The sequence below is a fragment of the Sminthopsis crassicaudata genome, chromosome 2 (genome assembly GCF_048593235.1).
Source record: "Sminthopsis crassicaudata isolate SCR6 chromosome 2, ASM4859323v1, whole genome shotgun sequence".
Lineage (NCBI taxonomy): Eukaryota > Metazoa > Chordata > Mammalia > Dasyuromorphia > Dasyuridae > Sminthopsis > Sminthopsis crassicaudata.
In genome coordinates this window covers 75,007,004-75,025,390 of record NC_133618.1, presented here as the reverse complement: position 1 = coordinate 75,025,390, position 18,387 = coordinate 75,007,004, and the positions used below count along the sequence as shown (strand labels likewise).

The 18,387-nt window shown below is 34.0% G+C and overlaps 1 protein-coding gene across 4 annotated transcripts in view; it reads right to left on the bottom strand.

Moving 5' to 3' along the window:
* LOC141554569 (olfactory receptor 1f45-like) overlaps positions 1 to 18,387 on the bottom strand; it is a 122,389-nt gene that overhangs the window by 78,297 nt on the left and 25,705 nt on the right. The window contains exon 1 of one of the 4 annotated variants that reach the window (XM_074286583.1): positions 15,876 to 16,124. The exons of the other annotated variants lie outside the window; for them this stretch is intronic. The gene's annotated coding sequence lies outside the window, so the exon portion shown is untranslated. Of the gene's footprint in view, positions 1 to 15,875; positions 16,125 to 18,387 lie in introns of those variants that run through there. 4 annotated transcript variants of the gene reach the window in all.

Sequence of the window (18,387 nt, the reverse complement as noted above, 5' to 3'; positions counted from 1 at the left end):
TATTTAATTAGGGGTTTTTAATTTGTTATTTTTCTAGATTTTTTAATTGCATGCCCAATTCATTGATCTCCTCTTTCTCTTTTTTATTCATGTAGCAATTTAGAGATATGAAATTTCCCCTAAGAACTGCCTTGGCTGCATCCCATAGGTTTTGGTATGTTCTCTCATCATTGTCATTCTCTTGGATGAAATTATGGATTGTTTCTGTGATTTGGTGTTTGAGCCACTCATTTTTTAGAATTAGATTATTTAATCTATCTTTTTTTAGTCTGTATTTCCTTAACTTTTATTAAATATAATCTTTATTGCATCATAGTCTAAAAAGGAAGCATTTACTATTTCTGCCTTTCTGCATTTGATTGTGAGGTTTTTAATACTTTACTACAATGGTCATTTTTTGTGTAGGTGCCAGTACTGCTGAGAAAAAGGTGTATTCCTTTTTGTCCCTATTCAGTTTTCTCCAGAGGTGTATCATATTTAGGTTTTCTATGATTCTATTAACCTACCTACTTTCTTGTGTGTGTGTGTGTGTGTGTGTGTGTGTGTGTGTGTGTGTGTGTGTGTGTTTTGTTAGATCTGTAAGATTCAGAGAAGGGAAGGTTGAGATCCCCTCACTAGTATAGTGTTGCTATCTATTTCTTTCTGTAACTGAATTAAAACTTTCTCTAGAAATTTCACTCTAGCACTTCATGCTTATACATTTAGTATAATCATTACTGCATTGTTTATAGTACTCTTTATCAAGAGATACTTTCCTTCCTTATTTCTTTTCATAAGATCTATTTTTACTTTTGCTTCACCTAATATCAGAATTGCTACTCCTGCTGTTTTTTATTTTAGCTGAAACATAATAAATAATGTTCCAGCCTTTTATCTTAATTCTGTATGTCTCTCTGTGTCAAATGTGTTTCTTATAAACAACATAGTTTAAGATTATGTTTTTTAACCACTCTGCTCTTCACTTTTATTTTATGGGAGAGTTCCTTCCATTCACAGTTATTATTATCAGCTCTGTATTGCTCTCTTATCCTATTTTCTCCCCTGTATATACTTTTATTTTCTCTTTCTATCTTATCCTTAGTGGTGATTGTTTTTTACCCATCCTATTTACTACCATATCTCCTATTACTCCTCCCCTTTCTCTTATTAGTGATTTTTAAAAATCCAACCCATCTACTACTTTATCTTTTATCACATCTTTCCCACTTCTCATACCTTTTCCTTTAGCTCTTCACTTCTGTTTTATGGGAGAGTTCCTTCCATTCACAGTTATGATTACTAGCTCTGTATTTCCCTCTATCCTATTTTCTCGCTTAAAACTTTTGTTTTCTTTTTCTACCCTATTCTTAGTGATGATTTTTAAAATCCATCCTACTTACTACCATATCTCCTATTACCCCTCCCCTTTCTCTTATTAGTGTTTTTTTAAACCCAACCCACTCACTACTTTATTTTCTATCAAACCTTGCCCACTTCTATTACCTTTTGCCTTTCTTTCTATCCTGCTCCTCCCTTTTCTTTCCTTATACTCCTCCTATTTCTTTATAGGGTTATATTAATTTCTATATTCACTTCAATGATTGCTACTCCTTCTTAGAGCCAAAACTAATGAAATCAAGTTTCAGATAAAATTCACCCCCCTCCTCTCTTTCCCTTGATTGTAACAGGTATTTTGTACTTCTCCATGTGATCGAATTATCCAATCATATCTTTTCTTTCCTCTTTTTCTAGTATAGATCTTTCCACCCCCTTAATGTCTTTTTCATTGATAACCATCGTATGATCATCATATCAGAGTCCATTCACAACCACATCCCTCAGTCCATTCGAAGCCCTCTTCTGTCTCCTTCAGTGACAGATATACTTGTCAAGTCAAGATATGTTTTCACAACTAGTGATATAAATAACTTAACTTTTAAATAATATACATTTTCTCCGTGTTTACCTTTCTATGCTCCTCTTGAGTCCTTTGTTTGCAGATTACATTTTCTGTTTAATTCTGGTTTTTTTTTCAACATAAATGATTAAAAGTCTTTTACTTCATTGAAAATCCATTGCCTTCCTAGCTGTGTGACCCTGGGCAAGTCACTTAACCCAGCCTCAAAAAAATTAAACACCAAAAAAAAAAAAAAAACCCCAAAAAGAAAATCTATTGTCTCTTCTGAAAGGTGGTGCTGAGTCTTGTTGGGTAGTTAATTCTTGGTTGTAATACTGTCTTTTGTCTTCCAGAATATTGTTTTCCAGGTTCTCTGATCCTTTGTTGTAGAAGCTGCCAGATCCTGAGTAATCCCGACTATTGCTCCTTGATATTGAATGGTTTTTGCCAGGGAGCTGAAGTATTTTTTCCTTGAGATTGTAATTTTGAAGTTTTACAACAATACTCCTTGACATTTTCCCTGTTGGATATCTTTCTGAAGGTGATTAATAGATTCTTTTAATGAATATTTCCCTCTCTATTTCTAGAATTTGGGGATAGTTTTCCTTAATGATGTCTTGAAGAATGGTAGCCAGACTAAATTTTTTGGTCATGGCCTTCAGGTAGATCAATAATTTTAAAATAGTCTCTTCTGGATTTATTTTCCAGGTTCAGCTATTTTTCGAATGAGGTATTTCATATTTTAATTTTTTCACTCTTTTTACTCTATTTGACTCATTTTTGTTATTTCACAGAGTCATCAGCTTCCAGTTGCCCCATTCTAGTTTTTAATTTTCTTCAGTTAGCTTTTGTATCTATTTTTACATTTGGTTAATTCTACTTTTGAAGGTGTCGTTTTCTTCAGTGGATTTATTTTTTATTTTATTTTTTTGCATTTGGCCACTTGCATTTTTTAAAGAATTGTTTTTTCAGTCATTTTTTTCTCTTCCTTTTTCAAGCTGTTGACTCTCTCATCAACACCTTTAAGTTCCTTTCTCACTTTTTCTTCTCACCCCCCTTATTTTCCTTTTAAATTATTTTATGAGCACTTCCAAGAAGGCTCTTTGGGCTTGAAACCAATTCATATCACTCTTTCAGATTTCTTCTGTGGACATTTTGTCCTCATTTGAGTTGGTGTTTTAGTCTGTCCTGTGACCATAGTAGCTTTCTATGGTCAAGGTTCTTTTGATTCTTCCTCATTTTCTTTTCTTTCCTTTTCTTTTGGTATTTCCTTCTTTTTTTTATGGTTGAGTTCTGCTCCTGGGGAAAAGAGGATGCTTCCCTAAGCTTCCTGTGCAGCTTTGAATCTTGGCTTTGGGCACAGTGGCCCCTTGTATTTGCAGGGAGCAACTTTGCCTGTTCCTTTCAGGAAATAGCTTGGTTTCTGAGAGTTTACATTTTGACCTGGGACTGGAAGCTGTCCCACTCATTTGCTCCTCTACTGAGCCAGGACTGAGGGCTTTAATTGCTAATTTGCTGTAATTAAGAACTTCTTACTAACTTTCCCAGAGTTTGATTTGGACTGAATATCCTTTTCACACCACTGATACTGACCTTTCTTGAAGTTTTTCTAGTTTACCTTGAGCTGGAGAGCGGTTTCATTCCATCAGACTCTCCTCAGAGAGTTGGTTACATGTGGTTTTTGAGGGAAACTAGGAGAGCTTGAGCAGATTCCTGGCTTTCCTCCACCATCTTGGCTCCATCTCCTTAAGTGATTATCTATTATTAATTTGGATAAAAAATGTAAGTTTAGGTGTCAGGACTTGAAAAAGCAAAAGATGAGATCCAGTACTTATTAGCTTTATTGTTTCAGTAAATCACTTAAAACTCTCTGAAGGCTAATTTCCTAATCTGCAAAATTGAGATAATTATAATTCTCCTGAGTACTTCAAGTATGATAAAAACAAGGGTCATAATATATAATGAATGTGAAGTTCTTTTTACACATATAGGATCTAATTTTCCTACATTTTCTCTGTAGGTCCATAATCAAGATGGAAAGCAGCAACCTTACCTCAGTAACTGAGTTCATTCTCCTTGGCCTCTCCAGTAGACCCGAGCTTCAGAAGTACCTTTTCCTGCTCTTCCTCATTGTCTATCTGATGATTTTAGTGGGGAACCTACTCATTGTGTTGTTGATACTGATGGATACTTGTCTCCACACACCCATGTATTTCTTCCTTGCTAATCTGTCCATTCTAGAATTCTCTTACACAACCTGTGTAATTCCACAGATGCTGGGACACTTCTTGGCAGAAAGGAAGTCTATCTCCTTCTTTCGTTGTGCTGCACAGTGTTATACATTCCTATTTTTTGGCATTGCAGAGTGCTACATCCTCTCAGTGATGGCCTATGATCGCTATGTAGCCATCAAGGATCCTTTAAGGTACTCGGTCATAATGAACTGGGGTTTCTGTGGAGGGTTGGCTGCTGGATGCTGGGTGGGTGGCTTTATAGCATCCACAGTAGACACAATTACAACATTCCAACTTTCATTCTGCCGGGAAAATGTTATCAATCATTTCTTATGTGAAATGCCTGCATTGCTGCACCTCTCCTGTACAGATACATCCCATGTAGAGATGGTCATGAATGTCCTCTGTATCTTTACCCTCGTATGTCCTGTCACATTCATCACCTTCTCATATGCCCACATTATTAATGTTGTCTTACACATTCGATCTGCTCAAGGACGCAGAAAAGCCTTTTCCACTTGTTCTTCCCATCTCACAGTTGTCATGGTATTATATGGAACTGTACTCTCACTCTATATCAGACCTCGATCACTCTCTTCCCCAAAATATGATAAAATAATTTCTTTAATTTATGTGGCCTTTACACCTATCTTTAATCCTCTCATCTATAGTCTGAGGAATAAGGAGGTAAAAATGGCCCTTAAAAAACTCCTGGGGAAAACCAGAGACACATAATATCCTCTGGTATTTCTTTTAGCTATCTTTCTTCAGTGGCCCATCCTTGAAGCTCTGACCCAGATCATTCCCATTCTTCCCATAAAAAAAACCTACTACAATTGATGGGTGTCCTTCCTCAATGCCTTTTCCTCTTTTTTCCCAAGCTAGGGCCATGAGAAATATTTCAGAATGGCCAAGAATATCTCCATTACTAGGGTACTATTATACAAATAATAGAAATAATAATTCCATAGAAGAAAATAATAATGATGAAAAAAGATGCAAACATTTCTGGGATACAGGTAAAGAAGTCCTAAAGGAAAAATTATATTCTTACAAACATTTCTTAACAACATAATAAAAGGGAAGATGCATGAACATGATATATATATTTTAAACAGTTTGAAAGCCAGAAAACAAATAATCCTAACATAAGTATAAAATGAGATATTAAAAATCAGTGGAGAAATAAACTAGAAATCATATTGTATCATCTTAGATTGAAGTCCTATAGGAATGAAAAATTAAACTAAAAACCAGTTTGAAAAGACCAATAAAAATGATAATCATTTAGTCATTTTAATTGAAAGGATGACATTAAATCAAATTAAAACTGATAAAGACAAAATAGCAAAAACAGTAAAAGGAAAATATAATAATTATAGTTATACTCTAAGAAATCCAAGGCCACAAAAGATATAGATTATCTTCAAAAATATGAAATATTGATACTTACAGAAAGCCAAAGTAAAGATTTTAACCAAACCTCAGAAAAGGAAAATTGAGTTCATTGGAAAGGAACTAATAAAGGGGGAAAAATTCTTAGTACTAATAAGTTCAAAGAAGATTTCTATCAAAGTTTTAGAGAACAATTAATGCCTATGCTTCACAAATTATTCTCAAACATTAAGAAAAATCTTAGCAAATTCTTTTTGTAAGGAAACTATAGTCTTGATACTTAAATTAGGGAAGGATAAAGCACAGAAGAGACTTATAAGACAATATCATTAAGTAAAATCAATTAAAGATTTCTGAAGAGAATCTTTTTAAACAGACTACATACATTCACCCAAGAAATTATTCATCTTGATCAAATTGGGTTTTTTATAAGAAATGCAAGGATAGTCTAACACTAGAAAAATAATCAGAATAATCAGAATAATTAATCATATTAAAAGACATAATGATACCAAACCACATAATCATTTCAATAGATATGGGGGAAGCATTTAACACAATGCAATAACATTTATGCTAACAAACCCTCAAAACTATAAATGTGGAGAGACCTTAATATCACTAAAAATTTTATTTAAAATAAAAAACAAGCATCATTTGCAGTGAGCAAACTAGAATTTTCCCCAATCATTATGAAAATGAAGCAAGAAGGCCCACTATTATTTCACATAGTTTTGGAAATTCTGGCTATATCAATAAAAGTGGAGAAAGATATTAATTGTATATATATAGGTAAAAGGGACACACATTTTCTTACTTGGTAATATGAAAGTTTATTAAAAAAAATCCTGAGGAATCAGCCAAGAAACTAATTGAAACAATAGCTTTCACAAAGTTATAGTCTACAAAATAAAACTTCAGCAATATTTCTGTACAATAACAATAAAGTAAAAGGAGCAACATAAAAGAAAATCCCATTCCAAATATCTACAAAATCTATAAAATATTCTCTATAGGAGACTTCTATAGATAAAGTTGCAACACATTAATTGAGAAAATAAAGAATAACTTGATTTGCCAGATAAATATTTGGTGCTCCTGGGCAAACATGACCAGTGTAATGAAAATGACAGTACAACCAAAGTTAATTTATACTTCTAATGCTATACCAATGAAATTATCAAAAATTTCTTTGGGAAAAAGTTCTAGAACATCAAGAGAAATTGTAGAAAGAGAAAGAAGTGAGAAGGGAGTAACACAGAACTCTAAATTATAAAGCAGCAGTCATTAAAACCATCTAGTACTATTTATATAACAGGAGATATAGATCTATGCAACTGATGAGAGAAAGGAGAGTCAGAAACAATGGAGTTAGTTAATACAATGTTTGATAAAGTGGAAAAGAGAAATTACTTAGGAAAGAACTTGCTAGATGAGTCAAGATGCTAGAAAAAATGGAAAGTAGCATGGCAAAACTTGAAGTGCTTTCCTTTTAATTATTTATTGTTTATCTGATATGCAGCTTGTTTTGTTATATATTTGTTTGTTTTCTATATATCTCTATACTGTATATATTTATATTTGTTACTTGATATTTTTCAAATCCACAATTACTTTTTTTCGATTTAAAAAAGAAAGTGAGTTTAATGATACAAAACTAATTATTGTCAACAAAGATCGTCTGTCTCTGATCTCAAGAAAATTGAATTCTATACATATATAGAGGAAAAGATAATGAGTGATATAAAAGCTAAAGATCAGATACGTTGTCCCAATTCTTAAGTAGAGAGATGAGTGGGGAAGACACTGTGGGTTCTAGGTATCAGAGCAGTGTTTTTTTGACCTGGATCTTGAATGATGGATACAGTTGAATAAACAGATAAAAGTGAGAAAAAGTCTTTATGCAAGAGGAACATAAATCAAATAAAAGCTTCAAACGTGGGAGTAGGCTTATTATGTGTTCTAAATAAAGAAACTAGCTTATCTGGAGCAGAGATAAAGTCAGAACTGGCATGAAAGAATAAGTACCATAAGTCTTAAACATAGAGGAAAGAGAAGTTGTTGGTATTTATCCTTTGTTTTTGAAGAGGAATATGGTATCAGGGAGGTGATACCAAGATATGCAAGTAAGTTGGATTTAAGTGAGGGTGCAAAGTTATTAGCCTCACTTTCTCTTCTGTGGCCATTTGGGTCCAGTAGCAAAATATAGATCAGGATTACTGGAAATGGTTTTGTATGTAGTAGAAGACCATGACTTTTTTAAACTAAGGTATTTACAATGTTTGTTTGATTGATTCAGTGATTAAGACTAGATAAGAATTGAGCTAAAGAATGGCCTTTTTTACCCAGTCACAAAAATTCCAATCTGAGAGGGGAAGACAATCAAGGTTTCTGATCAAAACCAGAAACAATTCCTATTTATATTTACTCTGAGCCTATCAGGGCCCAAATCATGACCAACCAGGGCTTGGCTTGATACCTATAGTTGGTCAGTCAATGAGAGTTAGAGAAATTTAATTTTAAGACATGGTCCTGTTAGAAATACACTTGACACTGAAATTCAGGTTTCAAGGAAAATTTATTTCAAAGAATCCAGAGAAATTGAACATTTCTGGTCAAAAGTATGTTTCGCCTTTCTGTAGGAAAAAGGAGCAGTGAGCACAGAATTGAGAAGAGCTTTATACAGTTAGTCCAGCTGCAGTTCCTCCCTTCAGAAGACTGGTCAACTCTCTTCTGAGTTACAATCTTCCTCATTCACCCTTGCCATAGCCATGTTCCCTGTCTCTGATCATACATCCCATATTCAAAGATGTCAACTCTGTCCATCTTTGGTTGAGTCATATAACATGGAATGAGCCTATTAATCAAGCACAATGAAGAAAAGTCTTCTCCCAATTATTGACTGTGGTTGGTTTTTAAACCAATGTCTAGCCTACCTCCATTTATCTAGACTTTGTGGTTAGACTAGCTCCTTCTTCTGAAAGCTGATTGGTCAGTAGTACTTATCCTGCATTGGTTTGAAACTTGCAACATCTTATGGAAGCCTAACTTTTGAGTATATCTCACAGTCCTTAAGAAAGAAATCTAGTCTAAAAACTCCAAGATGTCTTGTGAGATTTCAGTGTTTAAAAACAGGTTATTATATTCCTTTCATCAGAGCAAGCACTCTTAGGTAAGGGTATGATACTTTATGTGGACAGAAGAAAGAGAAGGGAGTGGAAGGAGGATAAAAGAAAGGAAGGGAGGAAAGAAAGAAGAAATGAAGAAAGGAAGGAAGGAAGGAAAGGAAAAAGGAGGGAAGGAGGGAAGGAGGGAAGGAAAGAAAGGAAAGAGGAAGGAAGGGAGGGAGGGAGCAAGTGAAAAGCATTTATAGAATTATCTCTTTTATCGCTTTTGTCCCTTGTCAATTCTTTGAGTTGACAAAATCATTAAGTTTATGTAATACGTTATGTTTACATTGAATACAGTTCTTTATAAGAACTTCCTAAGGTCAATCATAAATTCCAAAAATATGGAGTTCATTACATATTACTCTTTTTCTAATTGGAACCCAGGAGGCTAAGGGTCAGAAAAAGTGATTAAATAATTACTCCTCCTTTCTCTAATGAGTAGTCATGGGGATCTAATCTCAGAGGTCCCCAAACTAAGTAAATATTCTTGCATTGAACTAGACTCCTATTGTTAACCTCTAGAAGGAAAAAAAAAACAGGCACTAGTCCCTACTTCCCTCAGCTCCATTAGGGGACACTCATACCTCATGGCTATCTCAATTAAAACAGATATCTGTAATATTGGCTTTTGGATTTGAATTTACTCTCAACTGAAGCAGAGAAGTAGACATAACCCTGATAGTTAATGTATGATATTATAACTGATTAGCAGTGTAAGAATTAGGGGATCACAGGTAGGAATATTAGAGAGCATTTGAAGGTGTCATTAATGAGTCTCTGTTCTTATCTACTCCCAGAACTGACTTCAATATTAATACAAAAGAATCATTAATAACAGCCTGAGAATTTGGAGTCTTGTATAGCATGAAGGCAAAAGAAGCAAAAATAGACAAGGGAACATTGGTGGGAGAGGGATTAACAGTTCTGAATTAGAGGATCAAATTAGAGTTCCAACATGAGGATTTGTGAGAAGGGTAATATGCTATGGTGATCAGAATCTTCTTTAAGAAATCAGGAGATATGGAAACCAGTCTTAGCTTACTGTGTAATGTGTAGCAAATTACTTCCTTTATTTAGTATTCTTTCATTTAGTATTCTTTCTATATTGGTGTTAGTATAGTTATACAAATAGGCTTTTTGTTAGAGTTTGGGAATATAATCCTGTCTGGTCTAGAGTTTCTCTACATTCTCCCTTCCCAATGAGTATATATAGCTTTTATGTATCAAGGGGAAGGGAAGGAGGAACAGAAGGAATGTGTGTGTGTGTGTGTGTGTGTGTGTGTGTGTGTGTGTGTGTGTGTGTGTGTGTGTGTGAAGAATACAATATCCTTACTTTAAAAAAATTTTAAGACTGAGTAAATTTGGTCTTTGGTGAATCATTGGCAACTGGCTTAAAAATAGTCCATCCTACTCTTTTTGTTAGATCCTTGTTCTCCACAAATTACTATACCAAGTGAGAAGACCTCAAAGCTAAAGTTGCTGAAGTTTTGGGTCCCTTAATTGCTTTCCCCAATGTCTTGCTCTACATGACTTGGGTCTTGTCCCTTAACTAATCAATCAATCAATATGCATTCATAAAGCACTGCTATGTTAAATGTTAGGAATATAAAACAAAGGCAAAATATAATCTCTGTCCTCAAAAGGAGCTTATAAACCAATAGAAGAGATAATACATAAACAAATATTTGCAAAGCAAATTCTATACAGGATAAGTTGGAGATAATTTAAGAGAGGGAAAGCACTGGCATTACAAGGAGCTGGAGAATCTTTTCTGTAGAAGGTAGGATTTTATTAAGATACACATCATTGTGTGTGTTTGTGTTAGAGAGAGAGAGAGAGAGAGAGAGAGAGAGAGAGAGAGAGAGAGAGAGAGAGAGAGAGAGTATATATATATATATATATATATATATATATATATATATATATGAGCAGGACTTAAAAATTCTTAAATTGCAAATTGGGCATTTCCTTTTAAAGTTCTATGTTATTTTAAATTTCTGAAGAAAAGGATTTTGCAAAAGCACCTTTTTATGATACTTGGTGTAATGTATAGAGAAAATTCAAGTGATTATGCTATAATTCATAATTTTAGTATGTATTCATTTTAACCTAAACTTTTCAAATTGGTAGCCATTGGACTTTTCTGAGTAGGGTAATGATGGCCATATCTACACTATAGGCAACATCCTCAGTTTTATAATCTCAGTCATTAAAAAGGAGTAATAGCTGTAGTATTTGCCTTGTCATGAGGATCAGATGATGTACGTTTTATATATATATGTATATATATATATATATGTTATATTATTATACATTAAAGAAAGCTCTCTAAATCTGTAAAGACAAAATAAATATCAGTGATTATAACTATCACATTGACTTCTCAATGAGTCTGAGCATTTCCATTAACAGAGAGCTTATTTCTTCAAGTAGTAATTTATACCATTTAAGATTTTTCCTTTTGTTTACCTGAAAATAGATCCTCAGCAAACAAACTCTCAGGAAGACTCCTGACCTCTTGAACCACACAGAATAAAGCTATCAAAAGACAGTTTTTCAGGCACTTAAAGAAACTGAGCATTTTCTCTGTCTTTTCGTCTCTAGCAAAATGTTCTTTTCATCTTTGTAGGACATAGTTTTTAGATGCTTAATGATACTGGCTTCTTTTCTCTGAAAATACTCTAGCTTGCCAAATAATTTGTACCTCCTCCCCTACATATGGTGTAGCCAGAGTAGTTGATAGGATAGTTCCATTTTAAAATCCCCTAAAGTACACAAGAGATGGAGTTGGCAAGACCTAGAGAAGACAGATCTTGTTTTTCTCACTTTTCATTTTGAATGAGATGACATGCAAATAAGTCATGAGTTCAACTAAATTGTGTGAAATTCACTTAATTGAATTGAATGCCTATTTCCTCCTTCATAAAAGTGAGATAATACTTCTAATATTGAACAATATTGAATCATTTTGATTGCCTATTCCAAGGAACAAATTTTATTCTAAGTTATAGGAAAGTAAGTAAATGGGAAGCAATAATATATTGAAAAAAAAGGATCATAACTTTTATTTAAATACACAGGAGAAAATAAACTGAATGAAATGGGAAAAACAAGTGTGTTAATTTTGCTATCTTGTTAAATGTAATTTAAATTTATCTTTAATGCAAAATAATACAAAAAAACATTCAGAAGATCATGAATTTATCCATAGTCCTCTTTTTTATTCTTTATAAATTCTATCTTTTATGTTTGTGGTAGTTAAATTCGTAAGAAAAGAATAAATAAGAGAATACCAATATTCTTTGCCTTGTCTAAATGGTTGTAGTGAGAAACAAAAGACAAATAATGTAAAACACTTTGTAACCACAAAACTTCATGTTCCCTCAGTAGATTCATAAACAAGATGGATTACAGCAACCTCACTTCAGTGACTGAGTTCATCCTCCTTGGCCTCTCCAGCCAGCCTGAGCTCCAGGTGTACCTCTTCCTCCTCTTCCTGATGATCTACTTGATGATCTTGCTGGGAAACTTGCTCATTGTGTTGTTGATAGTAATGAACACATTCCTTCATAGCCCCATGTACTTCTTCCTCACCAATTTGTCCATAATTGAACTCTGTTATACATCCTATGTGTTTCCACAGATGCTTGGGCACTTTTTTGTAAAAAAAAATCTATCTTCTATTCCTGCTGTGTAATACAAGTCTATACATTCTTGACCTTTGGCATTGCAGAGTGCTATATCCTCTCAGTGATGGCCTATGACCATTATGTTGCTATCCGGGACCCCTTGAGGTACTCCATTATAATGAACAGGAATGTTTGTGTGGCTCTGATGAGTGTATCTTGGATTGGTGGCTTTGTGGCATCCTTGGTGACGACAGTAGTTACATTCCAACTTTCATTTTGTCAGGATAATGTCATCAACCATTTCTTTTGTGAAATGCCTGCTCTGTTTCATCTTTCTTGTACAGACACATCCCAGATAGAGATTATCTCACAAATACTTTGTGTTTTTACCCTTCTGTGCCCTGTCACATTCATCATTTTCTCCTATATCCACATCATCAACATTGTCCTTCAGATTCGCTCTGCTCAGGGACACAGAAAAGCCTTCTCCACTTGTTCTTCTCACCTCCTGGTTGTCATCCTATTCTTTGTGACTGTGATATCTCTTTACCTGAGGCCCAAATCCCTCTACTCCCCAGAGAAATATAAGATCATAACTGTATTTTATGTTGCCTTCACACCTACTTTGAATCCACTCATCTATAGCTTGAGGAATAAGGAGGTGAAAACAGCACTAAGGAAACTCTTAGGCAAAAGTAAAGACACATAAAAACATGTCCCACATTCTAAAGTACTTGGCAGAAAGGGTACTTCTATGTGAATAGAGCTAGCCCAAGTCTTCCACCTCCAATTTGTACCTCTGTTGCAAAACATGAAGACAAATACAACATTATTTGTATTACTTGTGAAGCATGTGCCAATATGATGCCCCCTGGCTTCATGTAAAATGTCTGTGATTCTCACTTATAGTGTGTGTGTAAACTGAATTTTCCTTCCTTGTTCACTATTCCCAGCTTTCACACTTCTCTGGATTAGTCTCATCCTTTTGGTTTTACCATTCTTTTCTTTTATAGTCTTCCAGTGTGCCCCTGAAACTCTGTGAAAGTATATGAGGTATCCTTTATTTTAGAACTTGTATCCTCTTTCCAGAAACTAGTTGCATGTCTAATCATAGATATGTCTATCTGTTTTCCTTCAACAGAATGTAAGCTCCTTAAGGGGAAAGGACTATTTTATTTTATCTATCTCTGAGGACATAGCACTATGTATATTTACACTAAGAATTTAATAAATACAGGACTTATTGAACTGAATTCAAGTTCTCAACAATCTCTCTTTTTAGGGACAACTCTAACTGCCTCATAAAAGTGAACTTTGAAAAAAGTGATTTGCTTGAACCTATATAAATAGCATGTGTGGACTTCAAACACAAGTTCTCTGACTCCAAATCCTGTGCTCTTTCCCCTAAACTATGCTACTGTTCAAAGAAAAACATAATTCCCATATACTGTTAGATCTAGATGGGGTTCTCTTTGTAAGGGTATTCCTCAGGGTTTGGTCTTGGGTCCCCTTCTTTTCTTTCTCTATGCTCAGTCCACTTGGGTTTCAGTATCAATTCCATTCAAATGACTTCCATATTTACAAATCCGGTCATGTACCTTTTTCTGAATTTCAGTTATACATAACCAAATTGCTTGCTGTGAGTTTCAAATTGGATGACTCATAGACATCTCAACCTCAACCTATCTCAAAACAGAATTCCACATCTTTTCCTCTAGGCCTACCACCTCTTCCTACCATCCTAATTTCTATTGATGGTGTCAACTTTTTCCAGTTAACTTTGGAATCATTCTCTATATAACTGACAAAATGGTATTCCTAAAGCACAGGTTTGGCTGTATCATTCTCCTGCCCAAGAAGAAGCTAAGATAGAGAATAGATCTTGGCAAATGCCCTCAATTTTTTTTCAGTAAAATATAATATAAATTAAGATGGAGAAGTAGGTTTGTAAATTTCAAGCTCTCCTAATTCCCCCCACAATAGAACAAATTTGCATCTCAGGGCAAATGTAGTCTGGTGAAAAATCAAGAAGACTACGATATTTCTGATAAAATTCAAGAAAATTTAAAGAAAAAAAAATGAGCCAGAGATTAACCTGTCTGAAGTATAAACACTTTCAGGCTAGCTCTACAAAAACACCAAATGGGGATCTTCTGGCTAGCTGGGTGTGAAATTGGAGTCTGAGTCCAGGAAGATGAAGTAAGCCTCAGCTGTTTGGGAATGCTAGGCCTAGCTATGCTACTAAAATGTGGCCTTGGGCAAGAAGGAACCAGCACCCAGTGAGTGCAGAGGCAGTGGGTCAGGGAAATAACAAAAGATTATAAAGAATGAGAAAAAAGAACAGAATGTGAAACATCTTATAGGAAAAAATAACAGATCTGAAAAACAAATCAAGAAGAGAAAATATAATAATTAGACTGAAAAAAAGTTATGACCAAAAAGAGAACCTTAATGCAGGAAATAATCCAAGAAAATTGTACTGGAGTAAAAACATGATGGGAAAGTAGAAATAGAAAATATCCACTGATCACCACCTCAAAGCGATCCTTTGTGGAAAACACACAGGAATATTACTGTCAAATTTCAAAACCCTTAGATCAAAGAGAAAATTTTGCAAGAAATAAAAAAATATTTCAAATATGCTGGAGGTGCAATTAGAATTTTATAAGAGTTATCAGCAGCTACAATAAAAGACCACAGATTCTGGAAACATATCTACCAGTAATCAAAAAAAAAAAAAAAAAAAAAAAAAAAAACTAGGCCTGTAGCTACAAATATCATATCAGCAAAATTTTCTATAATTTTGAATGAGAAAAAATGCACATTCAATGTACTTGCAGATTTTCAGAGTTTCCTATCAGTCAAACCCGAACTAAGAGAAAATTTAACAAAAGCCAATATTAAAGATCAGTTTTAAGGAATTCAACATGGACAAACTGCTTAAACATGGATTGTAGAGGGCGGGAACTCTGGAGAAGTATGCTTAAAACAAGAGATTAACTGAGTGGAATTGAGGAGAAACTATAGTCTTGATACTTAAATTAGGGAAGGATAAAGCACAGAAGAGACTTATAAAACAATATCATTAAGTACAATCAATTAAAGATTTCTGAAGAGAATCTTTTTAAACAGACTACAGAGATTCACCCAAGAAAAGTAAACCAAGAACATTACACTTTAGATATGATAAAAATATCAATCTCAATCCAAAAGTTTGCATTATCTACAATGAAGAACTATTAGAAACTTTCTTAACAGAGAAGGGAATGAAGAAGGCATTCCCTCTCTATGTCTTTCCCTTCTATTATTTCACATAGTTCTAAAAATACTAGCACTAACAATAAGATAAGGTAAAGAAATATAACCAAAGATGAGACAGAACTATCTGCTAAAAGAATTATGTTCATATTATAAAAATTCTTCAAAATTGGCACAGAAACCAATTGAATCAATAGCTTCAGTAAAATTCCAGGAAAGAAAATAGAATCAGAAATCAATAGCACTTCTATATAGTGTAAACAAAATTCAACAGTGAAGAATAGAATGAAATAAGCATTTATCAAATACTTACTACGTGATAAGCACTATGGTAAGCACTTTGCAAATATTTCAGTTGATTCTCACAACAACCCTGAGAGGTAGGTAGAATTATTAGCTTCATTCTATAGTTGAGGAAATTGAAGCAGGAAGAGGTTAAGTAACTTGCTCAGCCTCATACAACTAATGTCTGAGAATGGGTTTAGGCACAGATTTTCTTGATTCTCAGGTCCATATTTCATTCACTGTCTGCCAATGAATAATAGCAAAAATAGACCTTAAGAATTTCAAAGGGCCAGGGATAATCTGGGCTTCCCATTTTGCTATTGGCATCCTGGTAACATCAGGTAGATCAGACACAGCTGGCAGCAGTGTCTGCATTAGGAACTGAGAAGAAATTAGATATAATTTGAAAAAGCAGATTCCTAGTGAGGCAAAGCATCCAGTAAGGACACTACATCACAACCAAGGGAACTTCTTGAGAATCTCAATAAAGGGGAGAAGAACTTCCAACACCAAAGATTTTGCTACATGTATTTAAACTTGGGCCAAGATTTCTCTAAGCTTAGTATATGCTGGTGGGAAAATGTGTTCCAGACTTTGGGGGGAAGAGTTATAAAACAACTCTTCTTACTGTACCTTAGTAAATAAATATATTTTCCTAAAGCTTCACTAATTCTGGCTTATTAATTTATATCAACTAGTAATAATCAACACCCAGGAACATTGGCTCATACTGAAAACATTAGAAATACACAGATAACTCTTTTCAGGTGCATCCATGACTCTGATGGGAAGAAGTAGATTTGCTTTGTAAAGCTTATCTTACCAGTTCAAGAGAAGTAGAACTTATAGAGGATGCACACGGAAAAACTCCAAAAAGAATCATAAAGAGGTGGTGTCACTTGAAAAGTTAGTTATTATTTAAATAGCAAATTGTAAAAAATAAATGTATAGTTTCTCATGAAATCATCTTTTTATTATTCTATTATAGCATAGAAATATTTGTTTTATTTAATAACTTAAAAATAAAATAAATTATAAAAACAAATATTACATATTTGATCTATTTTCTATTTAAAAGCAAAGCAATGCACTTAAGAAATATCTGTGATTCATGTACAATCTTTTGATATGCATGTAAATATACTGACTTATTTTTGTATTTGTTAAATTCAGAATTTAAAAACAACACATATTTTTTAAAGGAAAAGCCAAGGTTCAGTGCCAGTATTTTAAAATTTTATTATCCTTTTACAATGGGAACTTTGATACATAGACAAACATAAATATTTTAATATACATGAAAAATAAAAATGTAACTAAAAGTCTTAATTTCTAACTTGTTTCCTTTTATTCTATATTAATCTCAACACTTTAGAAACAATCTGGGCCTTAAATATGGTTAGTTTAAAATTAGAGAAAATTGGGAAAGGATGTTCAGAGAAGAGGAACAGTAGTCTAAGATAAGATTCAAAGCTGAGAATGAGATTGGCATGTAAGAGGGAGTCAATGAAATCCACCTTTCTGGAGTAGATAGACTTTAGAATAATCATGAGAGATAACAAATCCTGGAGGTCCAAAGACATGAAAGGGGAAGAGAACAAATATGAACAATCAGGGTTTAACCCAAGTATATATTCAATTCCTTGTGGGGAAAGAAATAGTATTGGGGAAAACATGAAAGCAGTTAGCCAGCTTGACATCTGGAGATAAAGATGCACTATTTTCCAAGAAGAAGTGGTATCACATGAGGCTGACCACGGGGAAAGGGGGAGTTGAATGACCCCAAGAATTCACCCTCTCAGGAAATCCAATGTTGTCAGTTATTAAATGCCCAGAAGACTGATCTCCTTAGATACCATTGTTTCCTTAGTTGGGGCAAAGGGCTCAGGAGGATAAGGGACATAGAGAGAGATAGGAAAATTAATCCTTTTTTTTTTTTTTAAACTAATGAGGAGTTATAGGGATTAGATCCCATGGGTTCCCAAATAGAGTAAATGTTTTTATTCTTCTTTGCAGTTCTGGACTCACTATGTGCACAGTACCTGGCAAATTATCACAAGCTGGGGCAATTCTTACAAATAGCTTACCATACTCTGGTACAGTGAATAAGATGCTGGACTTAGTGTCTGAAGGGATTGGGTTCAAATCTTACCTTAAAGTCCTATAAGCTGTGGTCCCCTGGACAAATCATGTAGCTTCTCTGAGAGAGTAAAATGAGTAAAATGAGTAGATTGGACTTAATGATATCAAAGATCCCTTCCGTCTCTAAACTTGTGATCTTATGATGCCCTAATTTTTTTTACAAATTAGTATCAAACCAGGATAGGTTAATGTTGCTGATACTTTGATCCCTAATTGTGTTGTCAGATATTATAATCTAAATGAGCAAATGTGTATCCTGAGCAGCTTCTTGTCCATGGAACCTGTTTTGTATGTTGTACAAGCCCAAATGGTGAAAGTTTCATTACAGAATCAATGCACAGGTAGGTAAAGGAATGAATCTTCTTCTCTTTGTTTCCACAGCCTTCCAATAGATTAAG